At 41.9% G+C, this 21,256-nt stretch overlaps 2 non-coding genes across 2 annotated transcripts; both read right to left on the bottom strand.

Annotated features, from left to right (window-relative positions):
- Nucleotides 1-4,291: 4,291 nt before the first annotated feature.
- TRNAV-AAC (transfer RNA valine (anticodon AAC)) lies at nt 4,292-4,364 on the bottom strand. The gene has a single exon. It is a non-coding gene; the product is annotated as a tRNA-Val (tRNA).
- An 8,446-nt stretch (nt 4,365-12,810) lies between these two features.
- On the bottom strand, nt 12,811-12,883 carry TRNAV-CAC (transfer RNA valine (anticodon CAC)). Its single transcript has one exon. It is a non-coding gene; the product is annotated as a tRNA-Val (tRNA).
- Between the last annotated feature and the right edge of the window lie 8,373 nt (nt 12,884-21,256).

The raw sequence follows: 21,256 nt of genomic DNA, 5'->3' as shown, positions 1-21,256 counted from the left end.
ATGCATAAAACTCTCCCTCCCCTTTCAGAGTTTGAAGCACCTCCCAGTGCTAAGGCAACACAGGAGTCATTCTCAGTGTTACCCCAAGCTGGGTTGTTGTTTTGGCTGTTTTCTATTCTACAATAAAATCTACCACTTCTCTCCTTACAGATTTCTTGTTAGTTTTACACTTTGATGTATTCAATGTCACAAGTGGGATTTGATGTTGCGTTATCTTTCCCACACCCAAGAATTTGAGGACCCAGACTCTGGTCTCCAATTCCATAATTTCTCAGAGTCTGGTTAACCTAAGTAACCTCATGAAAATGAACTCTGCTTGCTTGCATCAAAGTTTTTTGAGTTGTGACTTGTACTGTAGACTTGTTTGGGTTCTTGCAATTTTTATTGTTTCTTTGGTCCTTGGGTAAATTTCTTGGTTCTCGTTTTGATTCTTGCAGGCAAAAGTTTGTATTTGGATTTTTATTTGAGCTCCTTAAAGACAGGTTTTGTTCTTTTGGTTTTTCCTTTCTTGCAAGACATTGTCTCTAAATTACTAAACAGAATAATCAATTGCAGGGTTAAATTTCAATTCCTACCCCCTCTGTTTCATTGCCAAAGGCTCCTCCTTCTTTGCTTCTAATAACAAAGCTGACTCAAGTTCCCTTCTATTCCAAGTAACTAGGAAATAAATCTCTCTTTCAAGTGCCTTTTAAAATCTGTCCTAATACACTAATTTAGAAGTTCAGGAATCACTTTGGGAAAATGAGTTCCTATTGGTACCTGTGTTTTCTTTCCTCTGAGCAACTTTCTCTTTAATTTTCAGTGTTAGCCAAAAAATCTAAATAAAACCCATCCATCTAAACTTATCAAGCTGTACAAAACCCAAAAGAGACAAGAATTTGGCCCAGTCACACTTCCTGGTAACACTGCCTCCTACCTAAGCCTCCTAAAAAAAAAAAAAAAAAAATTTTTTTTTTTTTTATTTACCAAAGACCTTTTCTTTCATCTTTTGAACATTGATCAGGCCCCCACTGGAGGACAGCAAATACTTTCGGTGGGTAAATTACCCTTCCAAGAATCCTGAGATCTCAAAAATATTTGTGGGCAGGTTCTGGCCCACATGTCATGAAAGGGTTTCAATGAGAAATTCACATTATTTATCCGGAAAATTTTTTATTGCTATTCAGATGTTGTTAAAAAAAAAAAAAAAAAACCTTAGTAATCTTGGTATATTCTTGGTATATCCTAAGTATTTAATATTCTGCCCCAAGATGATTATATGTTATATCTAAAGCTCTTTGAAATTAACGTTAATCATTATGATTAACAGTATTTTCATCTAAAGAATTTTTAATTAAATTTGTTTAACCTTACATTAGTTATATAATACATTTCCATCAAGTCCATCACTTTTTAGAATTATTATAAATCATCTGTAGCCATTTTTAAGTTTGACATTTGCAAGTAAATTTTACTTTTCCCTGAAAATGTTTGACCATAATATTTCAATATATTTGACTATATTGTACTTATGAAAAGGACCATAATTAGCTCTCCTCATCATTCCATGTACAAGCAAGCTCCAAAACTTAAACCTTGGATCTTTTTATCTCAATTTAAGAAAGCCAAGAACATCCCTTTGGACCCACCATCCTGGGAAATTCAAGATTCTATCCAAAGACCCCAGTGGCCAGAAGCTGACTGTATCTGAAGTAGACAACTACACATCGAGGAATCAGACCTCATGCACATTGCTGAATTTTAAGGATTTTGTTTAGTATTTGTCTGTGCCATTGCTAATACTTCTTGTTATGACTAGGTAAACACTGCAGGGAGAAATGCAACAACATATCAGAAAAATTCACCAAAAAGCTACTTAACTTCATTCAGTGCCTCCTATGCCTGATACAGCTTTTCTTAATATGCCTACGAAAACCAAATTTGTAGGGAACCCTAGTTTCAAACCTTGAGTTAGTGTTTTGAAAATGCCAAGTTATTCCTTCAAATCTGGCCTTGCTTTATATGTGCCCCCAACCAGATGATCACAGAAGCAAAGAATATGAGTTATGGCATGGTAAAAGAGGGCGTCTGTATATGATCTTTTAAGTACAGAAGGAAAACATCCATAGAGTACATCCATGCAAAAGAAAAGAAAACAAAAAGCACTCAAACCCATGGCTGTTGAGTCGATTCAGACCTATAGCAACCCTATGAACACAGTCTAACTACCCGATGGGGTTTCCAAGGAGCAGCTGGTGGATTAAAACTGCTGATCATTTAATTAGCAGCTGAACTCTTAACCACTACACCACCAGGGGTCCATGGAAAAGAAAGCATTAATGTAATGGTATTAAGAATTCTCAGTGGAGATTCATGATCAGAGGAGTTATTTGTGAAAGAGCGCCTTAAAACTGGGTTAATGGCATGATCCACTGGCGCACGTATGAATTGAAACTTCGCTTTGTGCTTTATCTCTTTTTTTCTTCTGCTTTCAAAATAGGTGAACCCCACCTTAAGTGAACGACTATGTAGTCATATGATAAAAATATATTTGATCTCAGAAAAATCCCTTGTAACTGATGTACGACAAAATTGTGACTTTTGCACAAGCAAGTGATAAGAATGTTCCAGAAAGGGAAAGATGAGAATATTCCCTGAAATGATGTTTATGCACGCCATTTGTCTCCCAAAATCTGTGATCATTCACTGACATTATGGAAGGTTTATTTACACCTTATACGTATCTCAGGGAGCCTGGGTGGTGAAGTTTTTAAGAACTTGGCTGCTAAAGAACTTTCCTGAATAAACCGCGTGCTTCAAAGGCCAGCGTAGCAGGGGCGGGGGGTTTGGGGACAATGGTTTCAGGGGACATTTGGTCAATTGGCATAATAAAATCTATTAAGAAAACATCCTTCATCCCATTTTGGAGTGTGGCGTCTTGGGCCTCAAACCCTAGCAAGCAGCTATCTAAGAGGCAACAACTGGTCTGAACCACGTGGAGCAAAGGAGAATGAAGAACACCAGAGACCGGAGGTAAGTATGAGCCCAAGAGTCAGAATGGGCCACATACACCAGGGACTACATCAGCCTGAGACCAGAAGAACTAGATGATGCCTGGCTACAACCGATGACTGCCCAGAGAGGGAGCACAACAATGAATCCCTGAAGGAGCAGGACAACAGTGAGATGCAGACCTCAAATTCTTCTAAAAAGACCAGACTTAATGGTCTGACTGAGATCAAAGTGACCATGGAGATCATGGTCCCCAGGCCTTCTGTTAGCCCAAGGCAGGAACCATTCTTGAAGCCAATTCTTCACACAGGGATTGGACTGGACTATAATACAGAAAATGATACTGCTGCGGAGTGGGCTTCTTGGATCAAGTAGACACTGCGACTATGTGTGCAGCTCCTGTCTGGAGGGGAGATGTAAAGGCTGAGGGGGACAAAAGCTGGCTGAATGGACACGGAAATACACGATGGAGAGAAAGAGTGTGCTGTCTCATTACTGGGACAGTACGTAGGTATAGCAAGGTGTATATTAGGTTTTGTATGAGAGACTGACTTGATTTGTAAACTTTCACTTAAAGTACAATAAAAACATTAAAAAAGAAAAGAAAAGAACTTGGCTGCTAAGCAAAAGGTCAGCAGTTAGAATCCACCAGCTTCTCCTTGGATATCCTATGGGACAGTTCTACTCTGTCCTATAGGTCGCCATCCGTCTGAATCAACTTGACAACAACAGGTTTACCTATCTCATCTGTGGTCCCTAACCCTCATGCATAAAAATACTTCTCTTCTTTCAGAGTTCGAAGATGCTCTGACCTGGGTTGTTGTTGTTACCTATTCCGCAATAAAACACTATCATTTCTCTTCTTAGAAAATTCTCCTTACATTGACGCTTTGTCAGACCTAACAAGTGTCCACTGGATTTGTTTGCTCCTAGTACTCTCTCCACCTTGCTCACTCTGCAGCAGTTACAATTGGCTTCTTGATGCTTCTTGCATACAGCAGCCACACTGCAGTCTCAGGACCTTTCACTCTGAATCTTGTGCCCAGAACTGATGGGGACCTCGCCTCTTCCTATGCCTAGCTACTGCAGCGGCTGCACAATGTATTCTAACCGAGAAGAAAACCGAGGACCTGCCAAGGTGCTGTGGGCAGACAAGGAAGCAAGTGGGCTGTTATTCTGGTAATTTAAAGTCTGGGGTTGAAAAGGCAACGTGAAGCTTATGGCATTGGTTGAAACGTAAGCATATGCACATGAAGAGTTTCTGGGGCAAATTCATAATTCAAGAAAAGAACCACCAGTCTGTTTCCGCCCGGTTTCGAACCGGGGACCTTTCGCGTGTTAGGCGAATGTGATAACCACTACACTACAGAAACCTATTTCTGTTGATACCTTTTTGCTTGGAAGATGCTTAATCTGAAATTTGTGCCTTTGTATCACGATGTGTCTTCAGGATTGAACAGTATTTATCTCCCCTCACACTTTCCGATTCTTACAATCAACAATATCAAAACAAGAAAAATCATAGCCAAGCACACGCTACTCCCAATGACCCAATCCCTTTCCAGGCACGAGGTACAAAAATCTCGGGCGAGTTCCAATGACTTTCTTGATAAGTTCTAGGCTCATTTCTTTGGCGGTGCAAGGCGTAATTATCTTCATCTCCAGGTATCCCAACTGGAAACTTTAGGAACTAGTACGAACAATCTGAGCTCAGTAGGGCTTCTGCACTTTGTGCCCCGGTAGTAGGGCTTCTGCACTTTGTGCCCCGGTAGTAGGGCGAGTGATTGAGGTCCACAGTGCATGGTGTCAGGCTGCGCCCAGTTCTGTGTCGTGGCCGTGGTGTGGACTTTGTGGAAGTGAAATCTGTGGCGAGTGAGTCTATTAGACGTCATATGAACTTCTCTTCAGTTTTGTCTCACTCATACCCGATAAACTCAGTGTCCGATACCTTTTAATCCTTCCCCAAGATGTTGGAAACAATCGGCTTTCTACTAGGTTCTAAATTAAACTTTCCGAAGGCAGAATCTTGGTGAAAGTGCTCGCCAGCGAAAATGTGCTTGTCCCGGAAGTATTAGAAACTCTTGACAGGAGAGCTTTCTCAGCCTCTGAGAAAGGTCACATTATGTCTCCTTCTGTGGCAGCTAAAACACGAACTGATGAAAATATTGTGGGTAAGGAGGGGAAAAGCATGTTTCTTTCTTATTAGCACAATCTCAAGCCTGCCTATTTTTTTTGAGATCGAATCAGCAGGATAAACAGAGATTCCATTTGACACACATTTTAGTTTGTTAAATTCTCTCAAAAATTTGCCTTAATATTTATTTTAAAGTAACTATTAAGCAGCCCAATCCCATGGTGGTCACTGGAAGTACCTGATGTCCTTAGGGAAATGGCAAACTAGAAAAAGGGAAGGGACACCTCAATTGATCTTGAAGACAAATGTTCCCACAGTGATTTAGTAATAATAAACTTACTGAGTAGAATGATGGATACCAATCACAGAGTTTCCTCACCGAAGCACAAAAAAGAGGCATCATCCCTAGTCCTACTGATCACAACTTACTGAACTAATTGTTGGCTAATCTATACTTTATTGGATTTAAAAAATAAGTAAAGTTGTTGAAGAGTAGTTGAATGGAGGGGGAATTCAAGCCTTGGGTGAATATGGAATAGAGAGTAAGTGGAGTGTGGGTAGCTGCAGTTGTAGGTTTCAATCAGACTGTGCAGAAAAGAGAAACTAAGTTGAATAATAGGTGCAGAAACAGGGAGGTCACGGAGGGTCCTTCACAGTAGGGAGGTTAGATTTTAATCTGAATGTGGTGAGTAGGAAAGAAGTGACTGTTTTATGGAGGAACATGACATTGCCTGTTTTGATCCAAAGACCTCTTTGGCTTTTGAGTAAACACTGGAATGTCTCAGAGCTCAATCCTTAGGCCTCTTCTCTTCTCCATTTATTGTAAGCCCCTTGCTAAGCTCATTGTCTAATGACTTACATTTCCCATGGTCTTCATCTGAGTGCCATTGTGTACCTCTAGCCTAATGGATATCTCCTCTTTGAAGTCTTACAATAAGCATTTTATAGTTAACATATCCCAAACCGAGTTTCATATCTATCCTCTGAAACTGTTCCAACCATACTGATCCCTATCTCACTTAACTGCAACTCTATTCCTCCAGCTGGTTAGGACTAAGAATTTGGCATCTTCACTGTCTCCATTTTTGCTCTATTCTCAAGATCCAGTCACTCAGAAAACTTTCTTTGCTTTATCTTTAAAATGTATCTGGAATTTGGCCACTTCTTCACACTTTAATACTTACTAGCATTCCCCAAGCTGTAATATTCTCGGATTTGGAGTATTATTAGCATTTCTTAATATGTCTTGAGTTTTCCTCCATTTACTTTAAAAAGATGCTTTCTACAGAATGCTTAAGGGGGTCCTTTTTAAAACCCCAAAAGGACTCCTTATTATATTCAATGCTTAAAATCCAGCACTGGCTCCTTACTGCACTCAAAAAAATAAAATAAAAAAAGAAAGAAAAAGTCAAAATTCTTATACTGACCTGCAAGGCGCTGCGTAATCTCCCTGCTCCCCACTCAGTTTCCTCTCTGGCCTTTTCTGCTACTACTCTCCTCATGGCACTGTGCTGCCGTTACTATTGATTTTCTTACTCTACTTTAAATACACCAGACATCATTCTGGTATATAATGCACCAGACATCCTTCTCACAATATTAATCACATCATGTTAATTAGACCAAATGAGCAAGATATTTGACAAAAAGAAAAAAATCAATGGAGACTCCTAATGACATTTGTCTTGACTCTGAAGGCCCTAGTGTCTCACTTCAGAGGAGCTCTTTCCTTCTAGAATTTGAAATCTTCACTTGGCATGAAGCAGTAAATCCCTCTCTCTGGATTCTGAAGGGAGCCTGATCCACTGCCCCTGCAGCCTGGGATTTCTGGGGGAGGCACCTCATTCAGTTGACACCCACCTCCACCCACTTGGAGTCCAGGGAATCAAAGACAATTGGGGAGATGAGAGCAGCTGGCAAGCCCTGTGGGTCGAGCAATCACCTGGGTGTCAATGTCTCTAGGGACACACTGTCTTGCTTTCAAGCCCAGGACTTCAGAGAGGGTGTGAGGTTTTTTGTAGGTTGATCAAAATACATACACTCAGATGCTGGGTGGAAACCCTGGTGGCAAAGTGGCTAAATGCTAAGGCTGCTAACCAAATCCCCCAGGCTCCACTTAGAAACTCTCTGGAGCAGTTCTACTCCACCCTATAGAGTCACTATGAGTCAGAATTGCCTCAACCACAACGGATTTGGTTTGGTTTTTATTGGTGGGATTAGAAGGGAGGATCTCTGATACAAAATGAGTTCAGTTCTAACTTTCAAAAAACAGACATTTCCCACCCGGTTGCAAAGCAACGCCTTTCCTGCATTGGGCAAATGCGATAACCGCATTTACAAGGAAACTTCCTTTCAGTCGTAACTTCTCTGCACAGGATATACTAGAGTTTTTCTAGATAATCTCAAAGCGTGGATAATCTCAAAGCCTTTTCCTTCAGGAAATTGTCACAGTGACGGTGTGATTTGTTCACTCATACTATTTGTGTATTAAAATTACCCACATTCCTTTACTCATAATAGTCAAAGTCTTCCCTCAAGTACCCAGTTCCTTTGTAAAGACAAGCAGGCTGGCATGGGAGAAGGGAGGATTTGATTTCAAGAAACTCCTCAATACTGTCCCATGGCAATTTCTCCTGTGTATGCTCTCTAGTGAAAGAAAATGATCCTTTAGGAACCAGTGTTCAAGGTTCTTAAGAGTGAACTCTGGAGGCCCGTAGGTCAGTACTTGGGGCTCGGCAGCTGCAGGGTTATGACCCCGAAATGACAAGCAACAGGGCCAGATACATAGGGATTTAGGTGGTTTGCAAGACTGGGCTCTATACTGTCCAGCCATGGGCCATCAAACATCCTTATATTTTGCCTGACACACGCCTAGTTCTTTGAAATATGCCTGCAGTTTGCTTGATCCATTTATTTGATTTACTGGAGGAGAATGTAAACACTGATATACTTTTCTTTTCTTTCTTCTACCCTTCCTTTTTAATATGTGTTGGAATCCAAACCCCTATACCTGGAGATTTAATCCCATTTTGGAATCAGTTTTCCCCTAACAGACCTTTTGTTTTCTGCTTAGCTAGGAGTGAGCTGCCTTTTTCCAGGCTCTGCCTTAAGCATCACTTGGCATGGCTGACCCACACACTTTGTGCTGAGTTTAGAGATGGCATTTCCCCCAGATCAGTCCACAGAATATGGTGGTGTCTGTGCTTCTCCATCCCAGAGTCCCTTTTTTTTCCGGGGGTGCCTGGGGAAGAGAGAGCAGCTTGACACGTCCGAAATAATCTGAGCGTTGTGAACTCCACTGTTAGAAAATTGCAGTTAAGGATTAAAGGAACATATTTTCTTTTTAGCAAAATCTAGGGCCTTCTTCTGTTTTTCTAGGACCTGATCATTGGAAACATGACTTACTGTACGCCTTTTCCCAATTGTGAACTTAGTTTATTGAGCCAACCACCCTGCTGTGCGGGCACCGGGGATGCCAGAAGGGTGAAGAACCGGATAGTACAGTCCTGGTAAGCAGCTAATGACAATAAAATCGCAAAATACACCAACAGCGATTCTCACCGCAGGACTTTTTCACGAAGCACAGAGAAGTGGCATCACCCCGGGATACAGGAGCCAGCAGGGCAGATCCGCCTAGGAGGTTCCTTCCCATCTGGAAAGAAATCCTCACGCCCTGAGCTGGGAACAAATCAACCAACTCCTTCGGTGGCGATGGGGGTGTGGGGGGGGGGGTGTATCTCTAGTGAATGTTTCTGTCCGGACGAAATCCACGAGCTCCAGAACGTCTAATGTTCCACAGAAGGAGCGAATTCATTCCTGCTGGAGGTAGAGTTTTTGTGTTTCTTTTTCTCCTTGCGGAAGTGCGGAAAGGGGAAATAGAAAACATAAAGAGAAGCTTGAAAACATAGTGTCATTTAGTCATAGTTAAGATTATGTAAAAGAGAGTATCCTTTGGATGAGTGAAGAGGGAAGGAGCAATCTTTGTGCATTCTGAATGTGGAGGAAACATTGCACAGGTGGCTGCTTAGCTCAGCTACCTAAATGTTGGTGGTAAGGCTGAGTTTGTGGGTTCGATCCCCGTAGGGGCCAAGGAAGAAGTTGCTTTTCCATTAAAAAGATTTTGCTGTCCTTCCTTTGCACTCAGCTGAGCTTTGAAAATAGCCTCTGTGACATTAAATCTGGATCAAATGATGACTTAAATTTCTTAATCCTCAGTAGTCACACTTACACCCGATTTGCTCCCCCTCTAGCGGGAGTGGGAGAAAAAAAGGCAAAACAGTTTTTTTGGAAGAAGTGACATAAACCCTTAAGATAGAAATTTTAGTGAAGAAAACCAAACTGGGAGTGGGGATGGACTTGAGGATGGGGCGTGCCTCTGATGGTGGCTGTCCATTTGAGCATCTCTTTCTCCTTCTCCCTTTTTCAGGGTCCAGTACACTGTGTCTCCGTGTGGCCCTCAAGCACTTTATCTGATTATGTCCTCTACCTGACTGTCTGCTTACCTCTTGCACTGCCCTTAACAGCTGTGGAAATTGGTGTTTAGTTGCTGAAATAATCACAGTTAAACATAATACATATTGTCCTTTTTTTTTTTTTTTTAATTTTAACTACCAGTTGGCTTTCAGTATAATATTTGTCCATGAAGGGAGACTCCCCCTGCCCCCCTTACCATTATCTAGATCTGTGCTAAAGTCAGAGTGAATGTGTGAAATTTCTCAGTTTGCTCTTATCGTGTTTTTCTCATGAACATTCAAATATGCTATTCATCTCCTATCTTAAAACGGTTTCTCTTGACCCAACATATCCCTCTAGCTACTATCCTATTTCTCAGGTGGTCTTATAAAAAATCCCCTCTAAAGAGTTATGCAGATTTACTGTCTCCAGTTTCTCTCCTGCTGTTTCTCAATCCCCTACCTTCCGCTTTTTTGACACAACCAGTTCCTGGAAAGTTCTTGTCAGGATTACCAGTGACTTCTCACTGTTTCAAGACCTTATCCTTCTTAACTTTTCTTATGGATTCAATTAGGTCCTGCCAAAATATGTGTTGGAATCCAAACCCCTACACCTGGAGATTTAATCCCATTTTGGAAGCAGTTTTCTTTGTTATAACAGTGTAGGATATTTCTTTAGTTACTTTTGAGACACAAAAACAAAAGATTGGCACTGAGATAAGGGAGAACAAACAGGGAGGAAGACTGAAGTCCATGTGAGGATTACCAAGGAACCCAGGAACCCTGGGGCTATAGAAACTGAGACAAAGATTTTCCCCCAGGGCCAACAGAGAAAGAGCATTCCCTTAGAGCTGGCCCTGAATCTGGACTCCTAAACTGAGAAAATAAATTTCTTTTCCTTAAAGAAAACCATTTATGGTATTTCTGTTACAGCAGCATTGAGAAACTAAGACAACTTCTCAGTGTCAATAAACACACTTACTGTCTTAAAACTCTTTTTTCTTTTTTACTTCGGAGACACTGCTATCCTGCCTATCTTTCTACCTCCCTGGCTTATCCTTCTCAATATCCTGTGTTTGTTTTGCCTCTCCTCACCCATTCTATAGTAGAATCTCCCAAAGATTGGTCCTTGAATCTCTTCTCTATATACACTCACTCCCTGGTAATTTCACCCATTCTCATGATTTAAATCACTTGCATGCCTACATCATCTCATAGCAACCTTATAGGACACAGAGTAGAGTTCCCCACAGGGTTTCGAAGGCTATGATCTTTAGGGAAGCATACTGCCACATCTTTCTCCTGTGGAGTGGCTGGTGGGTTTGAACTGGTGACTTTTTGACTAGTAGCCAAGCCCTTAACTACTTGATGAAAATGGGTTTGGTTTATATGTCTACAACTCACACATTTGTATCTGCAGTCTAGACCACTCCATTAACCTCATGTCTTCTATACACAACTGATTCCTTGGCATTACCACTTGAATGATTTATACTAGGCATCTTAAAAGCTAGCATGTCTAAAACCGAACTCCCATTTTTCTCTAAGAACCCTGCTACATCCAATTTTCACCATTTCAGTTAATGGCAACTCAATTCTTTCACTCTTTGAGGCTAAGAAACCTTGAAGTCATCATTTATTTCATTCTTTCTCTCATACCTCACATCCAGTTGGTCCAAAATTTCTCTTTTCTCTTTCTTGAAAATATTTCCAGACTCTGACTACTTCTTCCTACACTGACAACCACCATTTTGTCTGTCATGAGGAAAATGACCCCAGAATCAAATTTAATCAAATGAGATTTTTATTCAGCACAGACAAAGATGATTATTGCAATGAGGTATTAGCCAGTGTGCGCTGAGCACAAGAGACTAGCTGAATCCACTGAATCACCATCAGGGAGTCTCCAATATACTATTACGGAAGGAAGTGAATTAAGAAAAATGACATTATTGTCAAAGGTGAGAAAGATAACATGGGAAAACATGATTGATTTAAGGAGTCTTTTTTGGCTAGATTCCATTAAGTTACTAAGCCAAGCTTTCCTTGGGAACAAACTGGCAACATGTGTTCTTGGCTTGGTGACTTACAATGGGTTCTCAGTTGAATCAAAAAGAAATTGCAACATGCTCCATTGTGACAGCATAGCTTCTCAGTGGCATAGTTCTTTGTTGGTTAAGGTAGAGTACCCTTCATGGAACGTTCCAGGTCTAGGTAGGGAAAACAAAGAAACAGTGAGTTTCCGCTTGTACTCTTATTCCTTTCTGGACCTTTTCATAACGATTTTAACAAACCGTCACACATAATGGTTTCCACCATTAACTGTAACCCCTTATCAAACTTGTATATAAAAACAGATTCTAGTAACCCTGCTTTAGCCTCACTACTCCTGGCCCTGCACCTGTACATCTTCTAAGATCAGCTGTTCCATTTTCGGAAACCCTGGGAGTGTAGTTAAATACTATGGCTGCTAACCAAAAGGTCACCATTTGGAATCCACCAGGCGCTCCTTGGAAACGCTATGGGGCAGTTCTACTCTCTGCTGTGGGGTTGCTATGAGTTAGAATTGACTCTAGAGTAATAGGTTTTTGTTTTGTTTTGTTTTTTGGTAGTGTAGTTAAGAGGTATGGCTGCTAGCCACAAGGTCAGCAGTTCAAATCCACCAGTAGCTCCTTGGAAGCCTATGGGACACTTTTCCGTGTACTCTTGGCTCGCTATGGCTTGGAATCCACTCGACCTGCAACAAGTTTGTTTTTGGGTATCTTCCGTATCCCAAGCCTTGGTGGAGATTTGGTTAACAGCTGGGGTGTTATGCAGAAGGTCAGCAGTTCCAGTGCAGGAGCCACTGTGGGAAAATCAATGGGGCCATTATGCTCTGTCCTATAGCTTCAATTTGAGTCGCAATGGACTCGATGGCATGGGTTTTTTTTTTTTTTTTTTTTTTTGCATACATCAGCCGCACTATTGTCTCAGGACTCTTCACTTTGAATCCTGTGCCTGAAGACGATGGAGACCTCGCCTTTCTCTCAGCTGCAGAAATTTTCCAACACAATGGAAAATGGAGTGCCTGTCAAGCATCTGGGGGCGGGCTAGAAGGCGAGTCAACTACATTATACTTTTAATTTAAAGTCTGGTGCTACAAAAGGAAAGCGAAGGTTAGGGGCTTGGTTGAAGCATGTTCAGATGAAGAGTTTCTGGAGGTAAAGTCAGAATTCACAAAAAGAATGAGAAATCTGTTTCCGCTCGGTTTCGAACCGGGTACCTTTCGCGTGTGAGGCGAATGTGATAACCACTACACCACGGAAACTTGCTTGTCAGAGCAATATGCGGTTGCAAAATTGATTCATCTGAAATTTCTGCTTTTCTTCAGGACATTTTCATGGTCGAGGAGCAGTTCCTCCCCCCGCGCTTACACTTTCCGATTCTTAAAATTAACAGTATCATAAAATAAATCATAGCCAAGAAATGCTACTCACAGGCTCCCAATTCCTTCACAAACACCGGGCAGGGAAATCTCGGTCAGGTTCCAAAAAATGTTTTGAAAAACGCTAGGCTTGTTTCTCTGCCGGTGTAAGTCGCTATGATCTTCAATTCCCCATGACTGGACTTGATCCTTTAGGGACCGGAACAAAAGGACCGGGCTCAGCATGCCTTCTGCAGTTTGTGCCCTGGCACTAGCGGCAGACACCGAGGGGCAGAGAGTGTGGGTGTAGGTCTGTGCTTAGTTTTCTGCCAAGACAAGGTCGTGGGCGTGGTGGGGACTTCATGGAAGTGGAATGTGTGGCGAATGAATGTATTAGACGTCAAATGAACTCCTCTGTTCTATAAGAGGAAACCCTGGTGGCATAGTGGATAAGTGCTATGGCAGCTAACCAAGAGATCAGCAGTTCGATTCAGCCAGGTGCTCCTTGGAAACTCTAGGGGGCAGTTCTACTCTGTTCTATGGCGTCGCTATGAGTCGGATTCGACCGACGGCAGTGGGTTTGGGGTTTTTTTTTTTTTTTTTTTGGTTCTATCAGAGTCATATTTTCTGCTCTGGAATGTGTAAACTCGAGCAGCTACATGGGCTGCTTGGCCGCAGCAGGTGGCACCCCCACAGTGGCCTTCACCGCAACTTCCGAGCTCGTGCCCTTCCGCCGCCTCCACCGGGCGCGCTGGGGCTTCTGACGCGCCTGACAGGGTCCAAAGACCAGCCGCAGATGGTGCCGGTGGTACCGAGCTTCGGCGAGAGTCGGCAGTAGTCGCCCATTGACAAGGGCACCCAAGTGCACATCAAGGCAGAGCGCAAACGGTGCGCTATCCCTTCGCCGCCTCCGAGTACCGCAAGGGCAAGCTGGAGCTCATCTCGCTCCTGGAGAAGAAAGTGAAGACGCTAAATAGCCAGAACACTGAGCCTAGTCCAGGGCCAGCCTTGCTGAGCGAGCAGGTGGCTGGGCTCAAGCAGAAGGCCCTCAGTCAAGTCAGAGCTGCTGCAAGCTGCTTTCTCAGCACCAGGTGCCTTCGTACTGAGCCCACCTGAGGGGCTCATGAGTGTCCCACACCCTAAGAGGCAAGCTCCGGAATGCGGGCGTGGGCGCCCTGAACCCGGAAAGGGCGCGGACCTTAGGAACGCCCGAGGGTAGAAGGAACTTGGAGGGGGGCCCAGGACTTGCAGAGGGCGCGCGGTCCCGGAGATCTCCCCAGGGTGCCCAGGATTGGAGAGTGCGCCTAGGACTCGACAGGCTGGATCCCCCCATTTCGGGGGGTGGGGTGAACACTTGACCCCTAACCCTCGAGATGCCTCTGTAACCCTCGAGCGGCCACCTTGTGTTGCAGAAACCGGTGGGCCCCAGCAGCCTCTTTGTACACCGCTGCGAACCGGGATTCAGCAGGCGCGCAGCTGCAACCCTGCGTACCCTTTTCCTTTAGTTGTTTGTTTTTGTCTTTGGAAGAGAGAAAAACCGTGCTTAATTCTTCCCTATTTATGTTTCTACTCCGGAACAAATGTTGATTGTGTGCGTGTGTGTTTTCTTGTGTTGGTTTTTTAAAGAAATGGGGGGGGGGCGACCTCCGCACCCCCTCTCTTCGCTCTTGCTCTCTTCCTCCCTCCTGGAGACACCCTCCCTCGTTTTGTGTCTTGCTACGAGTCCACAGACCTATACATAATCCTTGATTTAGCCTGGTTTTCCTTTTTCAGTAAAGCCTGGTTAAGCTCTCCCCCCCCCCACACACACACCCAAAGGCTCTTCTTTGTTATTCATTCCATCTCAACTGTCTTAAGTCACTGTCCTTACCCTCGGTATTGGGAACAATCTGCTGTCTACTACTTTCTAAAATTAAATTTTGATAAGGCTGAGTCCAACTAAAGATGCTCAGCAGCCAAAATGTGTTCTTTCCGAAGTACAAGAAACACGTGACAAAAGAGAGCCTTCTAAGACTCTGAGAAAGGTCGCATACCTGATGACAATATTGTGGGTAAACATGGGAAAAGGACGTTTCTCACTAGCAGAATCTCCAGCCTCATCCTCTTTGTTTTGAAATCGGATCAGCAGGATAAACAGTGATTCCATGTAGCACATATGTTTGGTAATCTTTGTCAAACTTTGGTTGAATATTTATTTTAAATAAATTTTTGAGCAGCCTAGTCTCATGGTGATTATTGGAAGTAACTGACGTCCTTAGGGAAATGGCAAACTAGAAAGAGGGAAGGGGCACCTAAACTAATCATTATGACAAATTTTCCAAAAGTAATTTAGTTACAATAAAATTGCTGAGTAGAATTATAGATAAATATCACACAATTTTCTCATAGGAGAACAGAAGAGGGGCAACACACCCAGTCCTAATGATCAGGACTTGCTGGGGAATTGGTGGCTAACTTATAGTTTAGGTGATTAAAAAAAAAGTGAGGTGGTTGAAGAGGACTTGAATGGAGGGGGGATTCTGGCCTAGGTGAATATGGAATTGAGAGCAAGTGGAGCGTGGGGAGCTTCGGTTGTAGGTGTGAACCAGAGTGGGCAGAGAAGAGAAAGTAAGCAGAATAACAGGTGCAGGATCAGGGAGGTCAGGGAGGGTCCTCCACACTATGGAGGTTAGATTTTAATCTGAATGTGATGAGTAGGAAAGAAGTGGCTGTTTTAAAGAGGAACATGACGATACCCATTTTGATCCAAAGACCTCTTTGGCTTTTGGGTAAACATTGGAGAGTCTCCGAGCTCAATTCTTAGGCCTCTTCTCTTCTATATTTATTCTATTTACCTGCCTAAGCTCATCATCTCATGGTTTATATTTTACATGGTCTTTTTTTTTTTTTGAGTACCATAGTGTATCTCTTGGCCTACTGGATATCTCCTTTTAGAAGTGTTACAATAAACATCTTAAACTTAACATACCCCAAGGTGGAATTCCAAAAATGTTCTAACCATAGTGATTCCTATCTCATTTAACTGCATCTTTTTCCTTCTAGGTGTTTATGATAAAGAATTTGGGGCTTTTTTTTGACTCCGCTTTTGCTCTATTCCCCATATCCAATCACTCAGAACATCTTTTTCGCATTATCTTCAAAATATATCTGGAATATGGCCACTTCTCAGCACTTTCAGTACTATTAGCCTGGCCCATGGCATGATATTCTCTGATGTGGAATATAATTATGTGTTGTGGAGTCGATTCTGACCATAAGGACCCCATAGGGTCTCCAAGGAGCACCTGGTGGATTCGAATTGCTGGTCTTTTGGTTAGCACTGAGCTGTTAACCACTGTGCCACCAGGGCTCCAGAATATTATTAACTTCTTAATATGTCTTGAGTTTGCCTCCATCTCCTTAAATAGGGTACTTTCTACAGAATATTTAAAAGCCAACAATTAATCCTTCTTTTAGTCTCAGCTTGGCTTCTTACTGTACTCAAGAAAAAACAAAAGTCAAAATCCTTGTAATGACCCACAAGGCTCTGCATAAGCTCCCTGCTCCCCACTCAATTTGCTCTTCCCCTTGCTCATGCTGCTACAGTTACAATGACTTTTTGCTCCACTTTAAATACATCAGACCTCCTTCTGCTTCAGGGCCCTTGCACTGATTATTCCCTTAGGTTGCAATGCTCTTTTCCGTATATGTATACAACTAACTCTACTTCTTCAAATATCACATTATTAGTGAAGACACCCTGAACTTCCAGGCTTCCCCTACTCCTGAACTCCTTATTCTCATCTGTGATTTTGTTCTCCAAAGCACTTAACTACTTTTTTCAAAATTGTGCTTTAAATGAAACTTTACAGTTCATGTTAGTTTCTCATACAAAATCTTATACACACGTTGTTATGTGACCATATTTGCTCTCCCTGAAATGTGACAGCACACTTCTCTTTTGCACCCCAGATTTCCTGTGTCCATTTAACCAGCTCCTATCAGTTTCCGCCTTCTCATCTTACCTCCAGACAGGAGATGCCCATTTAGTCTCATGTATCTGCTTGAACTAAGAAGCACACTCCTCATGAGTGTCATTTTATGTCTTATAGTCCAGTCTAATCTTTGAAGAGTTTGCTATTGGAATGGTTTTAGTTTTGGGCTAACAGAGAGTCCAGGGGCCATGTCTTCCAAGATCCCTCCAGTCTCAGCCAGACTATTAAGTCTGATCCATTTACTAGAATTTGAGTTCTGCACCCCACTTTTGTCCTGCTCTGTCAGGGACTCTCTGTTGTGTTCCCTGTCAGGGTGGTCCTTGGTAGCCAGGCACCATCTAGTTCTTCTGGTCTCAGGCTGATGGAGTCTCTAGTTTATGTGGCCCTTTCTGTCTCTTGAGCTCATATTTTCCTTGTGTCTTTGGTGTTCTTCATTCCCCTTTGTTCAAGGCAGGTTGGGACCAATTAACGCATAAAAAAAAAAAAAAAAATTTTTTTTTTTTTTTTAGATGGCCAATAGCTAGCTTTGAAGACACCAGAGGTCGCTCGCCAATATGGGATGCAGAACGTTTTCTTGATAAACTTTGCTATGCCAGTTGACCTAGATGTCCCCTGAAAACATGGTCCCCAGACCCCTGCCCCTGCTACTCGGTCCCTTGAAGTATTTGGTTGTATTCAGGCAGTTTCTTAGCTTTTGGTTTGGTTCAGTTGTGCTGACTTCCCCTGTATTGTGTGTTGTCTTTCTCACCAACTAAGATAATTCTTTTCTACCATCTAGTTAGTGAATACCCCTCTTCCTCCCTCCCCACCCTCATAACCATTAAAAACTGTTTTCTTCTGCAAAAGCCTTATCTGCTTTTAATGAACTATGTAATTTACTTCAAATTCTGACAATTCCTGGAACCTTGTTTTTCGTCAATGCCTTCAGTGCCATTGGTTCCTGATAATATGCCACCTCCTCAAGTGGATGAATGTCGGTTACTTCTTTTTGGTATAGTGACTCTGTGTATTCCTTCCATATTCTTCTGATGCTTCCTGCATCGTTTGCTATTTTCCCCATGGAATCCTTCACTCTTGCAACTTAAAGTTTGAGTTTTTTCTTCAGTTTTTTCAGTTTGAGAAATAATGAGCTTGTTCTTTCCTTTTGGTCTTCTATCTCTAGGCTTTTGCACCTATCATTATAATATTTATTTTGTCTTCTCGAACTGCTCTTTGAAATATTCTGTTTGCTCCTTTTACTTCATCATTTTTCTGCCTTTTGCTTTAGCTACTTGATATTCAAGAGCAAGTTTGTAAGTGTCTTCTGACATCCATTTTGGTCTTTCCTTTCTTTGTAAAGACCTCTTGCTTTCTTCATGTATGGCGTCCTGTTAGCATTCCACAACTTCTCTGGTCTTCACTCATTAGTTTTTAATGCATCAAATCTATTCTTGAGATGGTCTCCAAGTTCAGTAGGATATACTCAAGGTCGTACTTTGGCTTTTGAGGATTTGTTCTAATTTTCTCCAGTGTCTTCAGTGTGGGTATTCTCACCAACAAAATTGTACTTCAGGGTAGATCTTGTAATCTTCTTTTTGACAATGAATGCAACAGCATTTCTCTTCAATTTGTCATTCCTGGCATAGTGTACCATAAAAAAAAAAATGATTGTTCAATTCAAAATGGCCAATACCAGTCCATTGCCACTCACTAATGCCTAGGATATCAATGTTTGTGTGTTACATTTCATTTTTGACGATTTCTAATTTTCCTAGAGACATACTTCTTCCATTCCAAGTTCCTAGTATTAATGGATGTTTGCAGCTGTTTCTTCTTATTCTGAGTCATTTCACATCAGCAAATGAAGGTCCCGAAACGTCGACTCTATCCATGTCATTAAGGTCGACTCTACTACCAATTGAAATATTTCGACAAATGAATATAGCACTGGAAGTGCTCACTCATCTATGCCAAGAAATTTAAAAGACAGCTACCTGGGCCACCAATTGGAAGAGATCTATATTTGTGCCTATTCCCAAGAAAGGTGATCCAACCAAATATGTAAATTGTTGAACAATATCATTAATGTCATACACGAGAAAAATTTTGCTGAAGATCATTGAAAAGTGGCTACAGCAGTAAATCAGCAGTGAACTACCAGAAATTCAAGCCAGATTCAGAAGAGGACACAGAACCAAGGGTATCATTGCTGATGTCAGATGGATCCTAGCTGAAAGCAGAGAATACTAGAAAGATATTTACCTCTGTTTTATTGATTATGCATAGGCCTTTCATTGAATGGATCATAAAAAATTATGGATAACATTGTGAAGAATGGGAATTCCAGAAAACTTAATTGTGCCCCTGAGAACCTGTACATAAATCAAGGGGCGGTGGTTTAAACAGATCAAGGGGATAATGAGTGGTTTAGAGTCAGGAAAAGTGTGTGTCAGGGTTGTATCTTTTCACCATACATATTTAATCTTTATGCCGACAAAATAGTCTGAGATGCTGGATTATATGAAGAAGAACAGGGCATCAAGATTGGAGGATGACTATTAACAACCTGCATTATAAAGATGACATAACCTTGCTTGCTGAAAGTAAAGAGGATTTGAAGCACTTACTGATGAAGATCAAACACTGCAGCCTTCAATAACAATTACACCTCAACATAAAGAAAACAAAAATCCTCACAATTAGACCAATAAACAAAATAATGAGAAACAGAGAAAAGTTTGAAGTTGTCAAGGGTTTTTCATTTTGCTCGTGTTCACAATCAACACCCATGGAAGCAGCAGTCAAGGAATCAAAAGACACAATGCATTGAGCAAATCTGCTGCAAAAAACCTCTTTAAAGTATTGAAAAGTAAAGCAGTCACCTTGAAGACTAAACTTCACCTGACCCAAGTCATGGTGTTTTCAATTGCTTCATATGTATTTGAAAGCTGGACAACGAATAAGAGAGACCAAAGAAGAATTGTTGCCTTTAAATCGTGGTGTTGGCGTAGATTATCGGATAAGCCGTGAAATTCCAAAAGAATGAACAAATCTGTCTTGGAAGAAGCACAACAAGAATGCTCCTTAGGAACAAGGATGGTGAGACTACGTCTCACATACTTTGGACATATTTTCAGGAGGGATCAATCAGTCCCTGAGGAAGTATGTCATGCTTGGTAAATTAGAGGGTCAGTGAAAAAGAGGAAGACCCTCAATAAGATGGATTGACATAGTGGCTGCAACAAGGGGCTCAAGCATAACAAAGATTGTGAGGATGGCTCAGGACCAAGCAGTGTTTCGTTTTGTTGTATATAGGGCCCATATGTGTCAGAACTGACTTGATGGCACCTAACAACAACAACAATGTAATTTACTAAATCATTTTTTGTACTGTGTTTGTTTACCACTGGAATGTAAGGTCTATGAGGGGAAAGACTTCTGTTTGTGTGTGTTTACTACTGTAGCCTTTGTAAATAAAACAACCCCTGGCACAGAGTGTTGTTGTTTTAAGGTGCTGTTCAAATAACACCTTCACTACAACAGAAGGAAACACTGCCTGGTCCTGCACCACCTTCACAATCCTTACTGTGTTTGTGCCCTGTGTTGCATCCGCTTTGTCAATCCATCTTGTTCAGGGTCTCTCCCGGTAACGTGCTCAAAACATGTAAGACAAAGTCTTACCATCCTCCATTCTAAGGAGCATTCTGGCTTTAATTTCTCATCTAGGAGACGATGAAAATGAGATCTAGATGATTATTGATTTTCTGTTTCCTGTGACAATATATTATATCTTATACTGAAACAGATGTAACTGGATTTCATGCCTCGGGTTCCCTTTACTGAGCCATGGTTATCATAGTCGAATGTGTTGGCAGAAAAGGTGAAGGGCATGGAGTCCTCTTGACCTAGAAGTTCAAATTGGAGCCATTATTCCCTGTCCTTGAGTATGAAGAATGTGACCTAGCTGGAGCTGGACTCACAAGGATGCATCAACTGGGCCCTGAGATTTAAAAACAATAGTTAGCAAAACCTAGAAATCATCTTTGAGGGAAACTTTTACATAAACAATTCTTAAACAGAGCACAAAAGACCCACATATTTTCCACTGTTATCTTTGTCCATTTAAAAACCCACTGCCGTCAAGTAGATTCCAGCTCATAGTGACCCTATAAAACAGGGTAAAACTGTCCCCATAGAGTTTCCAAGGAGCATCTGGCAGATTTTAACTAAGGACCTCCTGGTTAGCAGCTGTACCACTTAACCACTATGGCACCAGGGTTTCCCTTTGTCTATTAGCATTTAGCAACTAGCAAGGTTTGTTGGA

The sequence above is a fragment of the Loxodonta africana genome, chromosome 1, assembly GCF_030014295.1.
Source record: "Loxodonta africana isolate mLoxAfr1 chromosome 1, mLoxAfr1.hap2, whole genome shotgun sequence".
In the NCBI taxonomy this organism is placed as follows: domain Eukaryota; kingdom Metazoa; phylum Chordata; class Mammalia; order Proboscidea; family Elephantidae; genus Loxodonta; species Loxodonta africana.
Note: the sequence above shows the minus strand (reverse complement) of the source record. Positions and strands in the feature narration are given on the sequence as shown.